At 41.8% G+C, this 16,418-nt stretch overlaps 42 non-coding genes across 42 annotated transcripts in view; all 42 read left to right on the top strand.

Moving 5' to 3' along the window:
- Positions 1 to 133: 133 nt before the first annotated feature.
- Positions 134 to 206, top strand: TRNAV-CAC (transfer RNA valine (anticodon CAC)). The gene has a single exon. It is a non-coding gene; the product is annotated as a tRNA-Val (tRNA).
- A 363-nt stretch (positions 207 to 569) lies between these two features.
- On the top strand, positions 570 to 642 carry TRNAV-AAC (transfer RNA valine (anticodon AAC)). Its single transcript has one exon. It is a non-coding gene; the product is annotated as a tRNA-Val (tRNA).
- Positions 643 to 2,097: 1,455 nt separating this feature from the next.
- TRNAV-CAC (transfer RNA valine (anticodon CAC)) lies at positions 2,098 to 2,170 on the top strand. Its single transcript has one exon. It is a non-coding gene; the product is annotated as a tRNA-Val (tRNA).
- A 564-nt stretch (positions 2,171 to 2,734) lies between these two features.
- TRNAV-AAC (transfer RNA valine (anticodon AAC)) lies at positions 2,735 to 2,807 on the top strand. Its single transcript has one exon. It is a non-coding gene; the product is annotated as a tRNA-Val (tRNA).
- A 581-nt stretch (positions 2,808 to 3,388) lies between these two features.
- TRNAV-CAC (transfer RNA valine (anticodon CAC)) lies at positions 3,389 to 3,461 on the top strand. Its single transcript has one exon. It is a non-coding gene; the product is annotated as a tRNA-Val (tRNA).
- Positions 3,462 to 3,824: 363 nt separating this feature from the next.
- Positions 3,825 to 3,897, top strand: TRNAV-CAC (transfer RNA valine (anticodon CAC)). Its single transcript has one exon. It is a non-coding gene; the product is annotated as a tRNA-Val (tRNA).
- Positions 3,898 to 4,260: 363 nt separating this feature from the next.
- TRNAV-AAC (transfer RNA valine (anticodon AAC)) lies at positions 4,261 to 4,333 on the top strand. The gene has a single exon. It is a non-coding gene; the product is annotated as a tRNA-Val (tRNA).
- Positions 4,334 to 5,551: 1,218 nt separating this feature from the next.
- On the top strand, positions 5,552 to 5,624 carry TRNAV-AAC (transfer RNA valine (anticodon AAC)). Its single transcript has one exon. It is a non-coding gene; the product is annotated as a tRNA-Val (tRNA).
- Positions 5,625 to 6,205: 581 nt separating this feature from the next.
- Positions 6,206 to 6,278, top strand: TRNAV-CAC (transfer RNA valine (anticodon CAC)). Its single transcript has one exon. It is a non-coding gene; the product is annotated as a tRNA-Val (tRNA).
- A 145-nt stretch (positions 6,279 to 6,423) lies between these two features.
- On the top strand, positions 6,424 to 6,496 carry TRNAV-CAC (transfer RNA valine (anticodon CAC)). Its single transcript has one exon. It is a non-coding gene; the product is annotated as a tRNA-Val (tRNA).
- Positions 6,497 to 6,641: 145 nt separating this feature from the next.
- TRNAV-AAC (transfer RNA valine (anticodon AAC)) lies at positions 6,642 to 6,714 on the top strand. The gene has a single exon. It is a non-coding gene; the product is annotated as a tRNA-Val (tRNA).
- Positions 6,715 to 6,859: 145 nt separating this feature from the next.
- On the top strand, positions 6,860 to 6,932 carry TRNAV-CAC (transfer RNA valine (anticodon CAC)). Its single transcript has one exon. It is a non-coding gene; the product is annotated as a tRNA-Val (tRNA).
- A 363-nt stretch (positions 6,933 to 7,295) lies between these two features.
- Positions 7,296 to 7,368, top strand: TRNAV-AAC (transfer RNA valine (anticodon AAC)). Its single transcript has one exon. It is a non-coding gene; the product is annotated as a tRNA-Val (tRNA).
- Positions 7,369 to 7,513: 145 nt separating this feature from the next.
- On the top strand, positions 7,514 to 7,586 carry TRNAG-CCC (transfer RNA glycine (anticodon CCC)). Its single transcript has one exon. It is a non-coding gene; the product is annotated as a tRNA-Gly (tRNA).
- Positions 7,587 to 7,949: 363 nt separating this feature from the next.
- Positions 7,950 to 8,022, top strand: TRNAV-AAC (transfer RNA valine (anticodon AAC)). The gene has a single exon. It is a non-coding gene; the product is annotated as a tRNA-Val (tRNA).
- A 145-nt stretch (positions 8,023 to 8,167) lies between these two features.
- TRNAV-CAC (transfer RNA valine (anticodon CAC)) lies at positions 8,168 to 8,240 on the top strand. The gene has a single exon. It is a non-coding gene; the product is annotated as a tRNA-Val (tRNA).
- Positions 8,241 to 8,603: 363 nt separating this feature from the next.
- Positions 8,604 to 8,676, top strand: TRNAV-CAC (transfer RNA valine (anticodon CAC)). The gene has a single exon. It is a non-coding gene; the product is annotated as a tRNA-Val (tRNA).
- Positions 8,677 to 9,039: 363 nt separating this feature from the next.
- Positions 9,040 to 9,112, top strand: TRNAV-AAC (transfer RNA valine (anticodon AAC)). The gene has a single exon. It is a non-coding gene; the product is annotated as a tRNA-Val (tRNA).
- A 145-nt stretch (positions 9,113 to 9,257) lies between these two features.
- TRNAV-CAC (transfer RNA valine (anticodon CAC)) lies at positions 9,258 to 9,330 on the top strand. The gene has a single exon. It is a non-coding gene; the product is annotated as a tRNA-Val (tRNA).
- A 145-nt stretch (positions 9,331 to 9,475) lies between these two features.
- On the top strand, positions 9,476 to 9,548 carry TRNAV-AAC (transfer RNA valine (anticodon AAC)). Its single transcript has one exon. It is a non-coding gene; the product is annotated as a tRNA-Val (tRNA).
- Positions 9,549 to 9,911: 363 nt separating this feature from the next.
- Positions 9,912 to 9,984, top strand: TRNAI-AAU (transfer RNA isoleucine (anticodon AAU)). Its single transcript has one exon. It is a non-coding gene; the product is annotated as a tRNA-Ile (tRNA).
- Positions 9,985 to 10,566: 582 nt separating this feature from the next.
- Positions 10,567 to 10,639, top strand: TRNAV-AAC (transfer RNA valine (anticodon AAC)). The gene has a single exon. It is a non-coding gene; the product is annotated as a tRNA-Val (tRNA).
- A 144-nt stretch (positions 10,640 to 10,783) lies between these two features.
- Positions 10,784 to 10,856, top strand: TRNAV-CAC (transfer RNA valine (anticodon CAC)). The gene has a single exon. It is a non-coding gene; the product is annotated as a tRNA-Val (tRNA).
- A 145-nt stretch (positions 10,857 to 11,001) lies between these two features.
- Positions 11,002 to 11,074, top strand: TRNAV-UAC (transfer RNA valine (anticodon UAC)). Its single transcript has one exon. It is a non-coding gene; the product is annotated as a tRNA-Val (tRNA).
- Positions 11,075 to 11,218: 144 nt separating this feature from the next.
- On the top strand, positions 11,219 to 11,291 carry TRNAV-AAC (transfer RNA valine (anticodon AAC)). The gene has a single exon. It is a non-coding gene; the product is annotated as a tRNA-Val (tRNA).
- A 567-nt stretch (positions 11,292 to 11,858) lies between these two features.
- On the top strand, positions 11,859 to 11,931 carry TRNAV-UAC (transfer RNA valine (anticodon UAC)). The gene has a single exon. It is a non-coding gene; the product is annotated as a tRNA-Val (tRNA).
- A 145-nt stretch (positions 11,932 to 12,076) lies between these two features.
- Positions 12,077 to 12,149, top strand: TRNAV-CAC (transfer RNA valine (anticodon CAC)). Its single transcript has one exon. It is a non-coding gene; the product is annotated as a tRNA-Val (tRNA).
- Positions 12,150 to 12,294: 145 nt separating this feature from the next.
- Positions 12,295 to 12,367, top strand: TRNAV-UAC (transfer RNA valine (anticodon UAC)). Its single transcript has one exon. It is a non-coding gene; the product is annotated as a tRNA-Val (tRNA).
- A 144-nt stretch (positions 12,368 to 12,511) lies between these two features.
- On the top strand, positions 12,512 to 12,584 carry TRNAV-AAC (transfer RNA valine (anticodon AAC)). The gene has a single exon. It is a non-coding gene; the product is annotated as a tRNA-Val (tRNA).
- Positions 12,585 to 12,946: 362 nt separating this feature from the next.
- On the top strand, positions 12,947 to 13,019 carry TRNAV-CAC (transfer RNA valine (anticodon CAC)). Its single transcript has one exon. It is a non-coding gene; the product is annotated as a tRNA-Val (tRNA).
- A 145-nt stretch (positions 13,020 to 13,164) lies between these two features.
- On the top strand, positions 13,165 to 13,237 carry TRNAM-CAU (transfer RNA methionine (anticodon CAU)). Its single transcript has one exon. It is a non-coding gene; the product is annotated as a tRNA-Met (tRNA).
- A 145-nt stretch (positions 13,238 to 13,382) lies between these two features.
- TRNAV-CAC (transfer RNA valine (anticodon CAC)) lies at positions 13,383 to 13,455 on the top strand. The gene has a single exon. It is a non-coding gene; the product is annotated as a tRNA-Val (tRNA).
- Positions 13,456 to 13,820: 365 nt separating this feature from the next.
- Positions 13,821 to 13,893, top strand: TRNAV-AAC (transfer RNA valine (anticodon AAC)). Its single transcript has one exon. It is a non-coding gene; the product is annotated as a tRNA-Val (tRNA).
- A 364-nt stretch (positions 13,894 to 14,257) lies between these two features.
- Positions 14,258 to 14,330, top strand: TRNAV-AAC (transfer RNA valine (anticodon AAC)). Its single transcript has one exon. It is a non-coding gene; the product is annotated as a tRNA-Val (tRNA).
- A 347-nt stretch (positions 14,331 to 14,677) lies between these two features.
- Positions 14,678 to 14,750, top strand: TRNAV-UAC (transfer RNA valine (anticodon UAC)). Its single transcript has one exon. It is a non-coding gene; the product is annotated as a tRNA-Val (tRNA).
- A 145-nt stretch (positions 14,751 to 14,895) lies between these two features.
- On the top strand, positions 14,896 to 14,968 carry TRNAV-CAC (transfer RNA valine (anticodon CAC)). Its single transcript has one exon. It is a non-coding gene; the product is annotated as a tRNA-Val (tRNA).
- Positions 14,969 to 15,113: 145 nt separating this feature from the next.
- On the top strand, positions 15,114 to 15,186 carry TRNAV-UAC (transfer RNA valine (anticodon UAC)). Its single transcript has one exon. It is a non-coding gene; the product is annotated as a tRNA-Val (tRNA).
- A 144-nt stretch (positions 15,187 to 15,330) lies between these two features.
- Positions 15,331 to 15,403, top strand: TRNAV-AAC (transfer RNA valine (anticodon AAC)). The gene has a single exon. It is a non-coding gene; the product is annotated as a tRNA-Val (tRNA).
- Positions 15,404 to 15,749: 346 nt separating this feature from the next.
- On the top strand, positions 15,750 to 15,822 carry TRNAV-UAC (transfer RNA valine (anticodon UAC)). Its single transcript has one exon. It is a non-coding gene; the product is annotated as a tRNA-Val (tRNA).
- A 145-nt stretch (positions 15,823 to 15,967) lies between these two features.
- On the top strand, positions 15,968 to 16,040 carry TRNAV-CAC (transfer RNA valine (anticodon CAC)). Its single transcript has one exon. It is a non-coding gene; the product is annotated as a tRNA-Val (tRNA).
- Positions 16,041 to 16,185: 145 nt separating this feature from the next.
- Positions 16,186 to 16,258, top strand: TRNAV-UAC (transfer RNA valine (anticodon UAC)). Its single transcript has one exon. It is a non-coding gene; the product is annotated as a tRNA-Val (tRNA).
- Positions 16,259 to 16,402: 144 nt separating this feature from the next.
- Positions 16,403 to 16,418, top strand: part of TRNAV-AAC (transfer RNA valine (anticodon AAC)) — a 73-nt gene continuing 57 nt past the window's right edge. Inside the window, exon 1 of the tRNA in view lies at positions 16,403 to 16,418. This exon is cut by the window's right edge and continues 57 nt beyond it. This is a non-coding gene — a tRNA (tRNA-Val).

The following is a 16,418-nucleotide window of genomic DNA, read 5'->3' on the forward strand; positions in this document are numbered from 1 at the left end:
CCAAAAAAATCCGTGTTTTATTTAAAGTGCACGTAAAATGTGCCTTCATGAACTTGATGAGTTCATCATTCTTGACTGTTGGCATAGGTCTATACCAGTGAAGTGTGTTGCAACTTAGCATTCAGGACAAGCAGTTTCCGTAGTGTAGTGGTTATCACGTTCGCCTCACACGCAAAAGGTCCCCGGTTCGAAACCGGGCGGAAACATTTTACGTAAAACCAACAAAAATCGTGTTTTATTTAAAGTGCATGTAAAATGTGCCCTCATGAAGGTGATGAATTCATCATTCTTCACTGTTGGCATAGGTCTATACCAGTCAAGTGTGTTGCAACTTAGCATTTAGGACAAGCAGTTACCGTAGTGTTGTGGTTATCATGTTCGCCTCACACGCGAAAGGTCCCTGGTTTGAAACCGGGCGGAAACATTTTTCGTAAAACCAAAAAAATCCGTGTTTTATTTAAAGTGCACGTAAAATGTGCCTTCGTGAACTTGATGAGTTCATCATTCTTGACTGTTGGCAAAGGTCTATACCAGTGAAGTGTTTTGCAACTTCACAGGTTGGACAAGAAGTTTCCGTAGTGTAGTGGTTATCACGTTCGCCTAACACGCGAAAGGTCCCCGGTTCGAAACCGGGCGGAAACATTTTACGTAAAACCAAAAAAATCCGTGTTTTATTTAAAGTGCACGTAAAATGTGCCTTCATGAACTTGATGAGTTCATCATTCTGCATTGTTGGCATAGGTCTATACCAGTGAAGTGTTTTGCAACTTCGCAGGTGTGCCAAGCAGTTTCCGTAGTGTAGTGATTATCACGTTCGCTTTACACGCGAAAGGTCCCCGGTTCGAAACTCGGCAGAAGCATTTTACGTAAAACCAAAAAAAAATTCGTGTTTTTTTTAAAGTTCACGTAAAATGTGCCTTCATGAACTTGATGAGTTCATCATTCTGCATTGTTGGCATAGGTCTATACCAGTGAAGTGTGTTGCAATTTAACAGGGTGGACACGCATTTTCCGTAGTGTAGTGGTTATCACGTTTGCCTCACACGCGAAAGGTCCCCGGATCGAAACCGGGCGGAAACATTTTACGTGAAACCAAAAAAAATCGTGTTTTATTTAAAGGGCACGTAAAATGTGCCTTCATGAACTCGATGAGTTCATCATTCTTGACTGTGGGCATAGGTCTATACCAGTGAAGTGTGTTGCAACTTAGCATTTAGGACAAGCAGTTTCCGTAGTGTAGTGGTTATCACGTTCGCCTCACACGTGAAAGGTCCCCGGTTTGAAACCGGGCGGAAACATTTTACTTAAAACCAACAAAAATCGTGTTTTATTTAAAGTGCATGTAAAATGTGCCCTCATGAAGGTGATGAATTCATCATTCTTCACTGTTGGCATAGGTCTATACCAGTGAAGTGTGTTGCAACTTAGCATTTAGGACAAGCAGTTTCCGTAGTGTAGTGGTTATCACGTTCGCCTCACACGTGAAAGGTCCCCGGTTTGAAACCGGGCGGAAACATTTTACTTAAAACCAACAAAAATCGTGTTTTATTTAAAGTGCATGTAAAATGTGCCCTCATGAAGGTGATGAATTCATCATTCTTCACTGTTGGCATAGGTCTATACCAGTGAAGTGTGTTGCAACTTCACAGGTTTGCAAAGCAGTTTCTGTAGTGTAGTGGTTATCATGTTCGCCTCACACGCGAAAGGTCCCCGGTTTGAAACCGGGCGGAAACATTTTACGTAAAACCAAAAAAAATCGTGTTTTATTTAAAGTGCACGTAAAATGTGCCTTCATGAACTTGATGAGTTCATCATTCTTGACTGTGGGCATAGGTCTATACCAGTGAAGTGTGTTGCAACTTAGCATTTAGGACATGCAGTTTCCGTAGTGTAGTGGTTATCAAGTTCGCCTCACACGCGAAAGGTTCCCGGTTCGAAACCGGGCGGAAACATTTTACGTAAAACCAACAAAAATCGTGTTTTATTTAAAGTGCATGTAAAATGTGCCCTCATGAAGGTGATGATTTCATCATTCTTCACTGTTGGCATAGGTCTATACCAGTGAAGTGTGTTGCAACTTCACAGGTTTGCCAAGCAGTTTCCGTAGTGTAGTGGTTATCACGTTTGCCTCACACGCAAAAGGTCCCCGGTTCGAAACCAGGCGGAAACATTTAAAGTAAAACCAAAAAGTATAGTGTTTTTTTTAAAGTTCACGTAAAATGTGCCTTCATGAACTTGATGAGTTCATCATTCTGCATTGTTGGCATAGGTCTATACCAGTGAAGTGTTTTGCAACTTAACAGGGTGGACACGCATTTTCCGTAGTGTAGTGGTTATCACGTTCGCTTTACACGCGAAAGGTCCCCGGTTCGAAACTCGGCAGAAGCATTTTACGTAAAACCAAAAAAAAATCGTGTTTTATTTAAAGTGCACGTAAAATGTGCCTTCATGAACTTGATGAGTTCATCATTCTTGACTGTTGGCATAGGTCTATACCAGTGAAGTGTGTTGCAACTTAGCATTTAGGACAAGCAGTTTCCGTAGTGTAGTGGTTATCACGTTCGCCTCACACGCGAATGGTCCGCGGTTCGAAACGTAAAACCAACAAAAATCGTGTTTTATTTAAAGTGCACGTAAAATGTGCCCTCATGAAGGTGATGAGTTCATCATTCTTGACTGTTGGCATAGGTTTATACCAGTGAAGTGTTTTGCAACTTCACAGGTTTGACAAGAAGTTTCAGTAGTGTAGTGGTTATCACGTTCGCCTAACACGCGAAAGGTCCCCGGTTCGAAACCGGGCGGAAACATTTTACGTAAAACCAAAAAAATCCGTGTTTTATTTAAAGTGCACGTAAAATGTGCCTTCATGAACTTGATGAGTTCATCATTCTTGACTGTTGGCATAGGTCTATACCAGTGAAGTGTGTTGCAACTTAGCATTCAGGACAAGCAGTTTCCGTAGTGTAGTGGTTATCATGTTCGCCTCACCCCCGAAAGGTCCCCGATTTGAAACCGGGCGGAAACATTTTACGTAAAACCAAAAAAAATCGTGTTTTATTTAAAGTGCACGTAAAATGTGCCTTCATGAACTTGATGAGTTCATCATTCTTGACTGTGGGCATAGGTCTATACCAGTGAAGTGTGTTGCAACTTAGCATTTAGGACAAGCAGTTTCCGTAGTGTAGTGGTTATCATGTTCGCCTCACACGCGAAAGGTCCCCGGTTTGAAACTGGGCGGAAACATTTTACTTAAAACCAACAAAAATCGTGTTTTATTTAAAGTGCATGTAAAATGTGCCCTCATGAACTTGATGAGTTCATCATTCTTCACTGTTGGCATAGGTCTATACCAGTGAAGTGTGTTGCAACTTAGCATTTAGGACAAGCAGTTTCCGTAGTGTAGTGGTTATCACGTTCGCCTCACACGCGAAAGGTCCCCGGTTCGAAACCGGGCGGAAACATTTTACGTAAAACCAACAAAAATCGTGTTTTATTTAAAGTGCATGTAAAATGTGCCCTCATGAAGGTGATGAATTCATCATTCTTCACTGTTGGCATAGGTCTATACCAGTGAAGTGTGTTGCAACTTAGCATTTAGGACAAGCAGTTTCCGTAGTGTAGTGGTTATCATGTTCGCCTCACACGCGAAAGGTCCCCGGTTTGAAACTGGGCGGAAACATTTTACTTAAAACCAACAAAAATCGTGTTTTATTTAAAGTGCATGTAAAATGTGCCCTCATGAACTTGATGAGTTCATCATTCTTCACTGTTGGCATAGGTCTATACCAGTGAAGTGTGTTGCAACTTAGCATTTAGGACAAGCAGTTTCCGTAGTGTAGTGGTTATCACGTTCGCCTCACACGCGAAAGGTCCCCGGTTCGAAACCGGGCGGAAACATTTTACGTAAAACCAACAAAAATCGTGTTTTATTTAAAGTGCATGTAAAATGTGCCCTCATGAAGGTGATGAATTCATCATTCTTCACTGTTGGCATAGGTCTATACCAGTGAAGTGTGTTGCAACTTAGCATTTAGGACAAGCAGTTACCGTAGTGTAGTGGTTATCATGTTCGCCTCACACGCGAAAGGTCCCTGGTTTGAAACCGGGCGGAAACATTTTTCGTAAAACCAAAAAAATCCGTGTTTTATTTAAAGTGCACGTAAAATGTGCCTTCGTGAACTTGATGAGTTCATCATTCTTGACTGTTGGCATAGGTCTATACCAGTGAAGTGTTTTGCAACTTCACAGGTTTGACAAGAAGTTTCAGTAGTGTAGTGGTTTTCACGTTCGCCTAACACGCGAAAGGTCCCCGGTTCGAAACCGGGCGGAAACATTTTACGTAAAACCAAAAAAATCCGTGTTTTATTTAAAGTGCACGTAAAATGTGCCTTCATGAACTTGATGAATTCATCATTCTTCACTGTTGGCATAGGTCTATACCAGTGAAGTGTGTTGCAACTTCACAGGTTTGCAAAGCAGTTTCTGTAGTGTAGTGGTTATCATGTTCGCCTCACACGCGAAAGGTCCCCGGTTTGAAACCGGGCGGAAACATTTTACGTAAAACCAAAAAAAATCGTGTTTTATTTAAAGTGCACGTAAAATGTGCCTTCATGAACTTGATGAGTTCATCATTCTTGACTGTGGGCATAGGTCTATACCAGTGAAGTGTGTTGCAACTTAGCATTTAGGACATGCAGTTTCCGTAGTGTAGTGGTTATCACGGTCGCCTCACACGCGAAAGGTTCCCGGTTCGAAACCGGGCGGAAACATTTTACGTAAAACCAACAAAAATCGTGTTTTATTTAAAGTGCATGTAAAATGTGCCCTCATGAAGGTGATGATTTCATCATTCTTCACTGTTGGCATAGGTCTATACCAGTGAAGTGTGTTGCAACTTCACAGGTTTGCCAAGCAGTTTCCGTAGTGTAGTGGTTATCACGTTTGCCTCACACGCAAAAGGTCCCCGGTTCGAAACTAGGCGGAAACATTTAAAGTAAAACCAAAAAGTATAGTGTTTTTTTTAAAGTTCACGTAAAATGTGCCTTCATGAACTTGATGAATTCATCATTCTTCACTGTTGGCATAGGTCTATACCAGTGAAGTGTTTTGCAACTTAAAAGGGTGGACACGCATTTTCCGTAGTGTAGTGGTTATCACGTTCGCTTTACACGCGAAAGGTCCCCGGTTCGAAACTCGGCAGAAGCATTTTATGTAAAACCAAAAAAAAATCGTGTTTTATTTAAAGTGCACGTAAAATGTGCCTTCATGAACTTGATGAGTTCATCATTCTTGACTGTTGGCATAGGTCTATACCAGTGAAGTGTGTTGCAACTTAGCATTTAGGACAAGCAGTTTCCGTAGTGTAGTGGTTATCACGTTCGCCTCACACGCGAATGGTCCCCGGTTCGAAACGTAAAACCAACAAAAATCGTGTTTTATTTAAAGTGCACGTAAAATGTGCCCTCATGAAGGTGATGAGTTCATCATTCTTGACTGTTGGCATAGGTTTATACCAGTGAAGTGTTTTGCAACTTCACAGGTTTGACAAGAAGTTTCAGTAGTGTAGTGGTTATCACGTTCGCCTAACACGCGAAAGGTCCCCGGTTCGAAACCGGGCGGAAACATTTTACGTAAAACCAAAAAAATCCGTGTTTTATTTAAAGTGCACGTAAAATGTGCCTTCATGAACTTGATGAGTTCATCATTCTTGACTGTTGGCATAGGTCTATACCAGTGAAGTGTGTTGCAACTTAGCATTCAGGACAAGCAGTTTCCGTAGTGTAGTGGTTATCAGGTTCGCCTCACCCCCGAAAGGTCCCCGGTTTGAAACCGGGCGGAAACATTTTACGTAAAACCAAAAAAAATCGTGTTTTATTTAAAGTGCACGTAAAATGTGCCTTCATGAACTTGATGAGTTCATCATTCTTGACTGTGGGCATAGGTCTATACCAGTGAAGTGTGTTGCAACTTAGCATTTAGGACAAGCAGTTTCCGTAGTGTAGTGGTTATCATGTTCGCCTCACACGCGAAAGGTCCCCGGTTTGAAACTGGGCGGAAACATTTTACTTAAAACCAACAAAAATCGTGTTTTATTTAAAGTGCATGTAAAATGTGCCCTCATGAAGGTGATGAATTCGTCATTCTTCACTGTTGGCATAGGTCTATACCAGTGAAGTGTGTTGCAACTTCACAGGTTTGCCAAGCAGTTTCCGTAGTGTAGTGGTTATCATGTTCGCCTCACACGCGAAAGGTCCCCGGTTTGAAACCGGGCGGAAACATTTTACGTAAAACCAAAAAAAATCGTGTTTTATTTAAAGTGAACGTAAAATGTGCCTTCATGAACTTGATGAGTTCATCATTCTTGACTGTGGGCATAGGTCTATACCAGTGAAGTGTGTTGCAACTTAGCATTTAGGACAAGCAGTTTCCGTAGTGTAGTGGTTATCACGTTCGCCTCACACGCGAAAGGTCCCCGGTTCGAAACCGGGCGGAAACATTTTACGTAAAACCAACAAAAATCGTGTTTTATTTAAAGTGCATGTAAAATGTGCCCTCATGAAGGTGATGAATTCATCATTCTTCACTGTTGGAATAGGTCTATACCAGTGAAGTGTGTTGCAACTTCACAGGTTAGACAAGAAGTTTCCGTAGTGTGGTGGTTATCACGTTCGCCTAACACGCGAAAGGTCCCCGGTTCGAAACCGGGCGGAAACATTTTACGTAAAACCAAAAAAATCCGTGTTTTATTTAAAGTGCACGTAAAATGTGCCTTCATGAACTTGATGAGTTCATCATTCTTGACTGTTGGCATAGGTCTATACCAGTGAAGTGTGTTGCAACTTAGCATTCAGGACAAGCAGTTTCCGTAGTGTAGTGGTTATCACGTTCGCCTCACACGCAAAAGGTCCCCGGTTCGAAACCGGGCGGAAACATTTTACGTAAAACCAACAAAAATCGTGTTTTATTTAAAGTGCATGTAAAATGTGCCCTCATGAAGGTGATGAATTCATCATTCTTCACTGTTGGCATAGGTCTATACCAGTCAAGTGTGTTGCAACTTAGCATTTAGGACAAGCAGTTACCGTAGTGTTGTGGTTATCATGTTCGCCTCACACGCGAAAGGTCCCTGGTTTGAAACCGGGCGGAAACATTTTTCGTAAAACCAAAAAAATCCGTGTTTTATTTAAAGTGCACGTAAAATGTGCCTTCGTGAACTTGATGAGTTCATCATTCTTGACTGTTGGCATAGGTCTATACCAGTGAAGTGTTTTGCAACTTCACAGGTTTGACAAGAAGTTTCAGTAGTGTAGTGGTTTTCACGTTCGCCTAACACGCGAAAGGTCCCCGGTTCGAAACCGGGCGGAAACATTTTACGTAAAACCAAAAAAATCCGTGTTTTATTTAAAGTGCACGTAAAATGTGCCTTCATGAACTTGATGAGTTCATCATTCTTGACTGTTGGCATAGGTCTATACCAATGAAGTGTGTGGCAACTTAGCATTCAGGACAAGCAGTTTCCGTAGTGTAGTGGTTATCACGTTCGCCTCCCACGCGAAAGGTCCCCGGTTTGAAACCGGGCGGAAACATTTTACGTAAAACCAAAAAAAATCGTGTTTTATTTAAAGTGCACGTTAAATGTGCCTTCATGAACTTGATGAGTTCATCATTCTTGACTGTGGGCATAGGTCTATACCAGTGAAGTGTGTTGCAACTTAGCATTTAGGACAAGCAGTTTCCGTAGTGTAGTGGTTATCATGTTCGCCTCACACGCGAAAGGTCCCCGGTTCGAAACTGGGCGGAAACATTTTACTTAAAACCAACAAAAATCGTGTTTTATTTAAAGTGCATGTAAAATGTGCCCTCATGAAGGTGATGAATTCGTCATTCTTCACTGTTGGCATAGGTCTATACCAGTGAAGTGTGTTGCAACTTCACAGGTTTGCCAAGCAGTTTCCGTAGTGTAGTGGTTATCATGTTCGCCTAACACGCGAACGGTCCGCGGTTTGAAACCGGGCGGAAACATTTTACGTAAAACCAAAAAAAATCGTGTTTTATTTAAAGTGCACGTAAAATGTGCCTTCATGAACTCGATGAGTTCATCATTCTTGACTGGGGGCATAGGTCTATACCAGTGAAGTGTGTTGCAACTTAGCATTTAGGACAAGCAGTTTCCGTAGTGTAGTGGTTATCACGTTCGCCTCACACGCGAAAGGTCCCCGGTTCGAAACCGGGCGGAAACATTTTACGTAAAACCAACAAAAATCGTGTTTTATTAAAAGTGCATGTAAAATGTGCCCTCATGAAGGTGATGAATTCATCATTCTTCACTGTTGGAATAGGTCTATACCAGTGAAGTGTGTTGCAACTTCACAGGTTTAACAAGAAGTTTCCGTAGTGTGGTGGTTATCACGTTCGCCTAACACGCGAAAGGTCACCGGTTCGAAACAGGGCGGAAACATTTTACGTAAAACCAAAAAAATCCGTGTTTTATTTAAAGTGCACGTAAAATGTGCCTTCATGAACTTGATGAGTTCATCATTCTTGACTGTTGGCATAGGTCTATACCAGTGAAGTGTGTTGCAACTTAGCATTCAGGACAAGCAGTTTCCGTAGTGTAGTGGTTATCACGTTCGCCTCACACGCGAAAGGTCCCCGGTTCGAAACCGGGCGGAAACATTTTACGTAAAACCAACAAAAATCGTGTTTTATTTAAAGTGCATGTAAAATGTGCCCTCATGAAGGTGATGAATTCATCATTCTTCACTGTTGGCATAGGTCTATACCAGTGAAGTGTGTTGCAACTTAGCATTTAGGACAAGCAGTTACCGTAGTGTAGTGGTTATCATGTTCGCCTCACACGCGAAAGGTCCCCGGTTTGAAACCGGGCGGAAACATTTTTCGTAAAACCAAAAAAATCCGTGTTTTATTTAAAGTGCACGTAAAATGTGCGTTCGTGAACTTGATGAGTTCATCATTCTTGACTGTTGGCATAGGTCTATACCAGTGAAGTGTTTTGCAACTTCACAGGTTTGACAAGAAGTTTCAGTAGTGTAGTGGTTATCACGTTTGCCTAACACGCGAAAGGTCCCCGGTTCGAAACTGGGCGGAAACATTTTACGTAAAACCAAAAAAATCCGTGTTTTATTTAAAGTGCACGTAAAATGTGCCTTCATGAACTTGATGAGTTCATCATTCTTGACTGTTGGCATAGGTCTATACCAGTGAAGTGTGTGGCAACTTAGCATTCAGGACAAGCAGTTTCTGTAGTGTAGTGGTTATCACGTTCGCCTCACACGCGAAAGGTCCCCGGTTCGAAACCGGGTGGAAACATTGTAGGTAAAACCAACAAAAATCGTGTTTTATTTAAAGTGCATGTAAAATGTGCCCTCATGAAGGTGATGAATTCGTCATTCTTCACTGTTGGCATAGGTCTATACCAGTGAAGTGTGTTGCAACTTCACAGGTTTGCCAAGCAGTTTCCGTAGTGTAGTGGTTATCACGTTCGCCTAACACGCGAAAGGTCCCCGGTTTGAAACCGGGCGGAAACATTTTACGAAAAACCAAAAAAAATCGTGTTTTATTTAAAGTGCACGTAAAATGTGCCTTCATGAACTCGATGAGTTCATCATTCTTGACTGTGGGCATAGGTCTATACCAGTGAAGTGTGTTGCAACTTAGCATTTAGGACAAGCAGTTTCCGTAGTGTAGTGGTTATCACGTTCGCCTCACACGCAAAAGGTCCCCGGTTCAAAACCGGGCAAAAACATTTTACGTAAAACCAACAAAAATCGTGGTTTATTTAAAGTTCATGTAAAATGTGCCCTCATGAAGGTGATGAATTCATCATTCTTTACTGTTGGAATAGGTCTATACCAGTGAAGTGTGTTGCAACTTCACAGGTTTGACAAGAAGTTTCCGTAGTGTAGTGGTTATCACGTTCGCCTAATACGGGAAAGGTCCCTGGTTCGAAACTGGGCGGAAACATTTTACGTAAAACCAAAAAAAATCGTGTTTTATTTAAAGTGCACGTAAAATGTGCCTTCATGAACTTGATGAGTTCATCATTCTTGACTGTGGGCATAGGTCTATACCAGTGAAGTGTGTTGCAACTTAGCATTTAGGACAAGCAGTTTCCGTAGTGTAGTGGTTATCAAGTTCGCCTCACACGCGAAAGGTCCCCGGTTCGAAACCGGGTGGAAACATTTTACGTAAAACCAACAAAAATTGAGTTTTATTTAAAGTGCATGTAAAATGTGCCCTCATGAAGGTGATGAATTCATCATTCTTCACTGTTGGCATAGGTCTATACCAGTGAAGCGTGTTGCAACTTAGCATTTAGGACAAGCAGTTACCGTAGTGTAGTGGTTATCATGTTCGCCTCACACGTGAAAGGTCCCCGGTTTGAAACCGGGCGGAAACATTTTTCGTAAAACCAAAAAAAATCCGTGTTTTATTTAAAGTGCACGTAAAATGTGCCTTCGTGAACTTGATGAGTTCATCATTCTTGACTGTTGGCATAGGTCTATACCAGTGAAGTGTTTTGCAACTTCACAGGTTTGACAAGAAGTTTCCGTAGTGTAGTGGTTATCACGTTCGCCTAACACGCGAAAGGTCCCCGGTTCGAAACCGGGCTGAAACATTTTACGTAAAACCAAAAAAATCTGTGTTTTATTTAAGTGCACGTAAAATGTGCCTTCATGAACTTGATGAGTTCATCATTCTTGACTGTTGGCATAGGTCTATACCAGTGAAGTGTGTTGCAACTTAGCATTCAGCACAAGCAGTTTCCGTAGTGTAGTGGTTATCACGTTCGCCTCACACGCGAAAGGTCCCCGGTTCGAAACCGGGTGGAAACATTTTTCGTAAAACCAAAAAAATCCGTGTTTTATTTAAAGTGCACGTAAAATGTGCCTTCGTGAACTTGATGAGTTCATCATTCTTGACTGTTGGCATAGGTCTATACCAGTGAAGTGTGTTGCAACTTAGCAAGTAAGGCAAGCAGTTTCCTTAGTGTAGTGGTTATCATGTTTGCTTTACGCGCGAAAGGTCCCCGGTTCAAAACCGGGGGGAAACATTTAACGTAAAACCAAAAAAATCGTGTTTTATTTAAAGTGCATGTAAAATGTGCCTTCATGAACTTGATCAGTTCATCATTGTGAATTGTTGGCATAGGTCTATACCAGTGAAGTGTTTTGCAACTTCACAGGTTTGACAAGAAGTTTCCGTAGTGTAGTGGTTATCACGTTCGCCTAACACGCGAAAGTTCCCCGGTTCGAAACCGGGCGGAAACATTTTACGTAAAACCCAAAAAAAATCGTGTTTTATTTAAAGTGCACGTAAAATGTGCCCTCATGAAGGTGATGAATTCATCATTCTTCACTGTTGGCATAGGTCTATACCAGTGAAGTGTGTTGCAACTCAGCATTTAGGACAAGAAGTTACCGTAGTGTAGTGGTTATCATGTTCGCCTCACACGCTGAAAGGTCCCCGGTTTGAAACCGGGCGGAAACATTTTTCGTATAACCAAAAAAATCCGTGTTTTATTTAAAGTGCACGTAAAATGTGCCTTCGTGAACTTGATGAGTTCATCATTCTTGACTGTGGGCATAGGTCTATACCAGTGAACTGAGTTGCAACTTAGCAAGTAGGACAAGCAGTTTCCATAGTGTAGTGGTTATCACGTTCGCACCACACGTGAAACTGGGTGGAAACATTTTACGTAAAACCCCAAAAACTCGTGTTTTATTTAGAGTGCACGTAAAATGTGCCCTCATGAAGGTCATGAACTCATCATTCTTCACTGTTGGCATAGGTCTATACCAGTGAAATGTGTTGCAACTTAGCAAGTAAGACAAGCAGTTTCCGTAGTGTAGTGGTTATCACGTTCGCTTTACACGCGAAAGGTCCCCGGTTCGAAACCGGGCGGAAACATTTTACGTAAAACCAAAGAAATTGGTGTTTAATTTAAAGTGCACGTAAAATGTGCCTTCATGAACTTGATGAGTTCATCATTCTTGAATGTTGGCATAGGTCTATGCCAGTGAACTGAGTTGCAACTTAGCAAGTAGGACAAGCAGTTTCCGTAGTGTAGTGGTTATCACGTTCGCCTCACACGCGAAAGGTCCCCGGTTCGAAACCGGGCGGAAACATTTTACGTAAAACCAAAAAAAATCGTGTTTTATTTAAAGTTCACGTAAAATGTGCCCTCGTGAAGGTGATGAATTCATCATTCTTCACTGTTGGCATAGGTCTATACCAGTGAAGTGTTTTGCAACTTCACAGGTTTGCCAAGCAGTTTCCGTAGTGTAGTGGTTATCACGTTTGCTTTACACGCGAAAGGTCCCCGGTTCAAAACCGGGTGGAAACATTTAACGTAAAACCAAAAAAATCGTGTTTTATTTAAAGTGCATGTAAAATGTGCCTTCATGAACTTGATCAGTTCATCATTGTGCATTGTTGGCATAGGTCTATACCAGTGAAGTGTTTTGCAACTTCACAGGTTTGACAAGAAGTTTCCGTAGTGTAGTGGTTATCACGTTCGCCTAACACGCGAAAGGTCCCCGGTTCGAAACCGGGCGGAAACATTTAACGTAAAACCAAAAAAATCGTGTTTTATTTAAAGTGCACGTAAAATGTGCCTTCGTGAACTTGATGAGTTCATCATTCTTGACTGTTGGCATAGGTCTATACCAGTGAAGTGTGTTGCAACTTCACAGGTTTGCCAAGCAGTTTCCGTAGTGTAGTGGTTATCACGTTCGCCTCACACACGAAAGGTGCCCGGTTTAAAACCGGGCGGAAACATTTCACGTAAAACCAAAAAAAATCGTGTTTTATTTAAAGTGCACGTAAAATGTGCCTTCATGAACTTGATGAGTTCATCATTCTTGACTGTTGGCATAGGTCTATACCAGTGAAGTGTGTTGCAACTTAGCATTTAGGACAAGCAGTTTCCGTAGTGTAGTGGTTATCACGTTCGCCTCACACGCGAAAGGTCCCCGGTTCGAAACCGGGCGGAAACATTTTACGTAAAACCAACAAAAATCGTGTTTTATTTAAAGTGCAAGTAAAATGTGCCCTCATGAAGGTGATGAATTCATCATTCTTCACTGTTGGCATAGGTCTATACCAGTGAAGTGTGTTGCAACTTCACAGGTTTGCCAAGCAGTTTCCGTAGTGTAGTGGTTATCATGTTCGCCTCATACGCGAAAGGTCCCCGGTTTGAAACCGGGCGGAAACATTTTACGTAAAACCAAAAAAAATCGTGTTTTATTTAAAGTGCACGTAAAATGTGCCTTCATGAACTTGATGAGTTTATCATTCTTGACTGTGGGCATAGGTCTATACCAGTGAAGTGTGTTGCAACTTAGCATTTAGGACAAGCAGTTTCCGTAGTGTAGTGGTTATCACGTTCGCCTCACACGCGAAAGGTCCCCGGTTCGAAACCGGGCGGAAACATTTTACGTAAAACCAACAAAAATCGTGTTTTATTTAAAGTGCATGTAAAATGTGCACCCTCATGAAGGTGATGAATTCATCATTCTTCACTGTTGGCATAGGTCTATACCAGTGAAGTGTGTTGCAACTTAGCATTTAGGACAAGCAGTTACCGTAGTGTAGTGGTTATCATGTTCGCCTCACACGCGAAAGGTCCCCGGTTTGAAACCGGGCGGAAACATTTTTCGTAAAACCAAAAAAATCCGTGTTTTATTTAAAGTGCACGTAAAATGTGCCTTCGTGAACTTGATGAGTTCATCATTCTTGACTGTTGGCATAGGTCTATACCAGTGAAGTGTTTTGCAACTTCACAGGTTTGACAAGAAGTTTCCGTAGTGTAGTGGTTATCACGTTCGCCTAACACGCGAAAGTTCCCCAGTTCGAAACCGGGCGGAAACATTTTACGTAAAACCCAAAAAAAATCGTGTTTTATTTAAAGTGCACGTAAAATGTGCCCTCATGAAGGTGATGAATTCATCATTCTTCACTGTTGGCATAGGTCTATACCAGTGAAGTGTGTTGCAACTTAGCATTTAGGACAAGAAGTTACCGTAGTGTAGTGGTTATCATGTTCGCCTCACACGCGAAAGGTCCCCGGTTTGAAACCGGGCGGAAACATTTTTCGTAAAACCAAAAAAATCCGTGTTTTATTTAAAGTGCACGTAAAATGTGCCTTCGTGAACTTGATGAGTTCATCATTCTTGACTGTTGGCATAGGTCTATACCAGTGAAGTGTTTTGCAGCTTCACAGGTTTGACAAGAAGTTTCCGTAGTGTAGTGGTTATCACGTTCGCCTAACACGCGAAAGGTCCCCGGTTCGAAACCGGGCGGAAACATTTTACGTAAAACCAAAAAAAATCGTGTTTTATTTAAAGTGCACGTAAAATGTGCCTTCATGAACTTGATGAGTTCATCATTCTTGAATGTTGGCATAGGTCTATACCAGTGAACTGAGTTGCAACTTAGCAAGTAGGACAAGCAGTTTCCATAGTGTCGTGGTTATCACGTTCGCCTCACACGTGAAACCGGGCGGAAACATTTTTCGTAAAACCAAAAAAATCCGTGTTTTATTTAAAGTGCACGTAAAATGTGCGTTCGTGAACTTGATGAGTTCATCATTCTTGACTGTTGGCATAGGTCTATACCAGTGAAGTGTGTTGCAACTTAGCAAGTAAGACAAGCAGTTTCCGTAGTGTAGTGGTTATCACGTTCGCTTTACACGCGAAAGGTCCCCGGTTCGAAACCGGGCGGAAACATTTTACGTAAAACCAAAGAAATTGGTGTTTTATTTAAAGTGCACGTAAAATGTGCCTTCATGAACTTGATGAGTTCATCATTCTTGAATGTTGGCATAGGTCTATGCCAGTGAACTGAGTTGCAACTTAGCAAGTCGGACAAGCAGTTTCCGTAGTGTAGTGGTTATCACGTTCGCCTCACACGCGAAAGGTCCCCGGTTCGAAACCGGGCGGAAACATTTTACGTAAAACCAAAAAAAATCGTGTTTTATTTAAAGTTCACGTAAAATGTGCCCTCATGAAGGTGATGAATTCATCATTCTTCACTGTTGGCATAGGTCTATACCAGTGAAGTGTGTTGCAACTTCACAGGTTTGCCAAGCAGTTTCCGTAGTGTAGTGGTTATCACGTTTGCTTTACACGCGAAAGGTCCCCGGTTCAAAACCGGGTGGAAACATTTAACGTAAAACCAAAAAAATCGTGTTTTATTTAAAGTGCATGTAAAATGTGCCTTCATGAACTTGATCAGTTCATCATTGTGCATTGTTGGCATAGGTCTATACCAGTGAAGTGTTTTGCAACTTCACAGGTTTGACAAGAAGTTTCCGTAGTGTAGTGGTTATCACGTTCGCCTAACACGCGAAAAGTCCCTGGTTCGAAACCGGGCGGAAACATTTAACGTAAAACCAAAAAAATCGTGTTTTATTTAAAGTGCACGTAAAATGTGCCTTCATGAACTTGATGAGTTCATCATTCTTGAATGTTGGCATAGGTCTATACCAGTGAACTGAGTTGCAACTTAGCAAGTAGGACAAGCAGTTTCCATAGTGTCGTGGTTATCACGTTCGCCTCACACGTGAAACTGGGTGGAAACATTTTACGTATAACCCCAAAAACTCGTGTTTTATTTAGAGTGCACGTAAAATGTGCCCTCATGAAGGTCATGAATTCATCATTCTTCACTGTTGGCATAGGTCTATACCAGTGAAGTGTGTTGCAACTTAGCAAGTAAGACAAGCAGTTTCCGTAGTGTAGTGGTTATCACGTTCGCTTTACACGCGAAAGGTCCCCGGTTCGAAACCGGGCGGAAACATTTTACGTAAAACCAAAGAAATTGGTGTTTTATTTAAAGTGCACGTAAAATGTGCCTTCATGAACTTGATGAGTTCATCATTCTTGAATGTTGGCATAGGTCTATGCCAGTGAACTGAGTTGCAACTTAGCAAGTCGGACAAGCAGTTTCCGTAGTGTAGTGGTTATCACGTTCGCCTCACACGCGAAAGGTCCCCGGTTCGAAACCGGGCGGAAACATTTTACGTAAAACCAAAAAAAATCGTGTTTTATTTAAAGTTCACGTAAAATGTGCCCTCATGAAGGTGATGAATTCATCATTCTTCACTGTTGGCATAGGTCTATACCAGTGAAGTGTGTTGCAACTTCACAGGTTTGCCAAGCAGTTTCCGTAGTGTAGTGGTTATCACGTTTGCTTTACACGCGAAAGGTCCCCGGTTCAAAACCGGGTGGAAACATTTAACGTAAAACCAAAAAAATCGTGTTTTATTTAAAGTGCATGTAAAATGTGCCTTCATGAACTTGATCAGTTCATCATTGTGCATTGTTGGCATAGGTCTATACCAGTGAAGTGTTTTGCAACTTCACAGGTTTGACAAGAAGTTTCCGTAGTGTAGT

Source organism: Lampetra fluviatilis, chromosome 35 (genome assembly GCF_964198595.1).
Source record: "Lampetra fluviatilis chromosome 35, kcLamFluv1.1, whole genome shotgun sequence".
In the NCBI taxonomy this organism is placed as follows: domain Eukaryota; kingdom Metazoa; phylum Chordata; class Hyperoartia; order Petromyzontiformes; family Petromyzontidae; genus Lampetra; species Lampetra fluviatilis.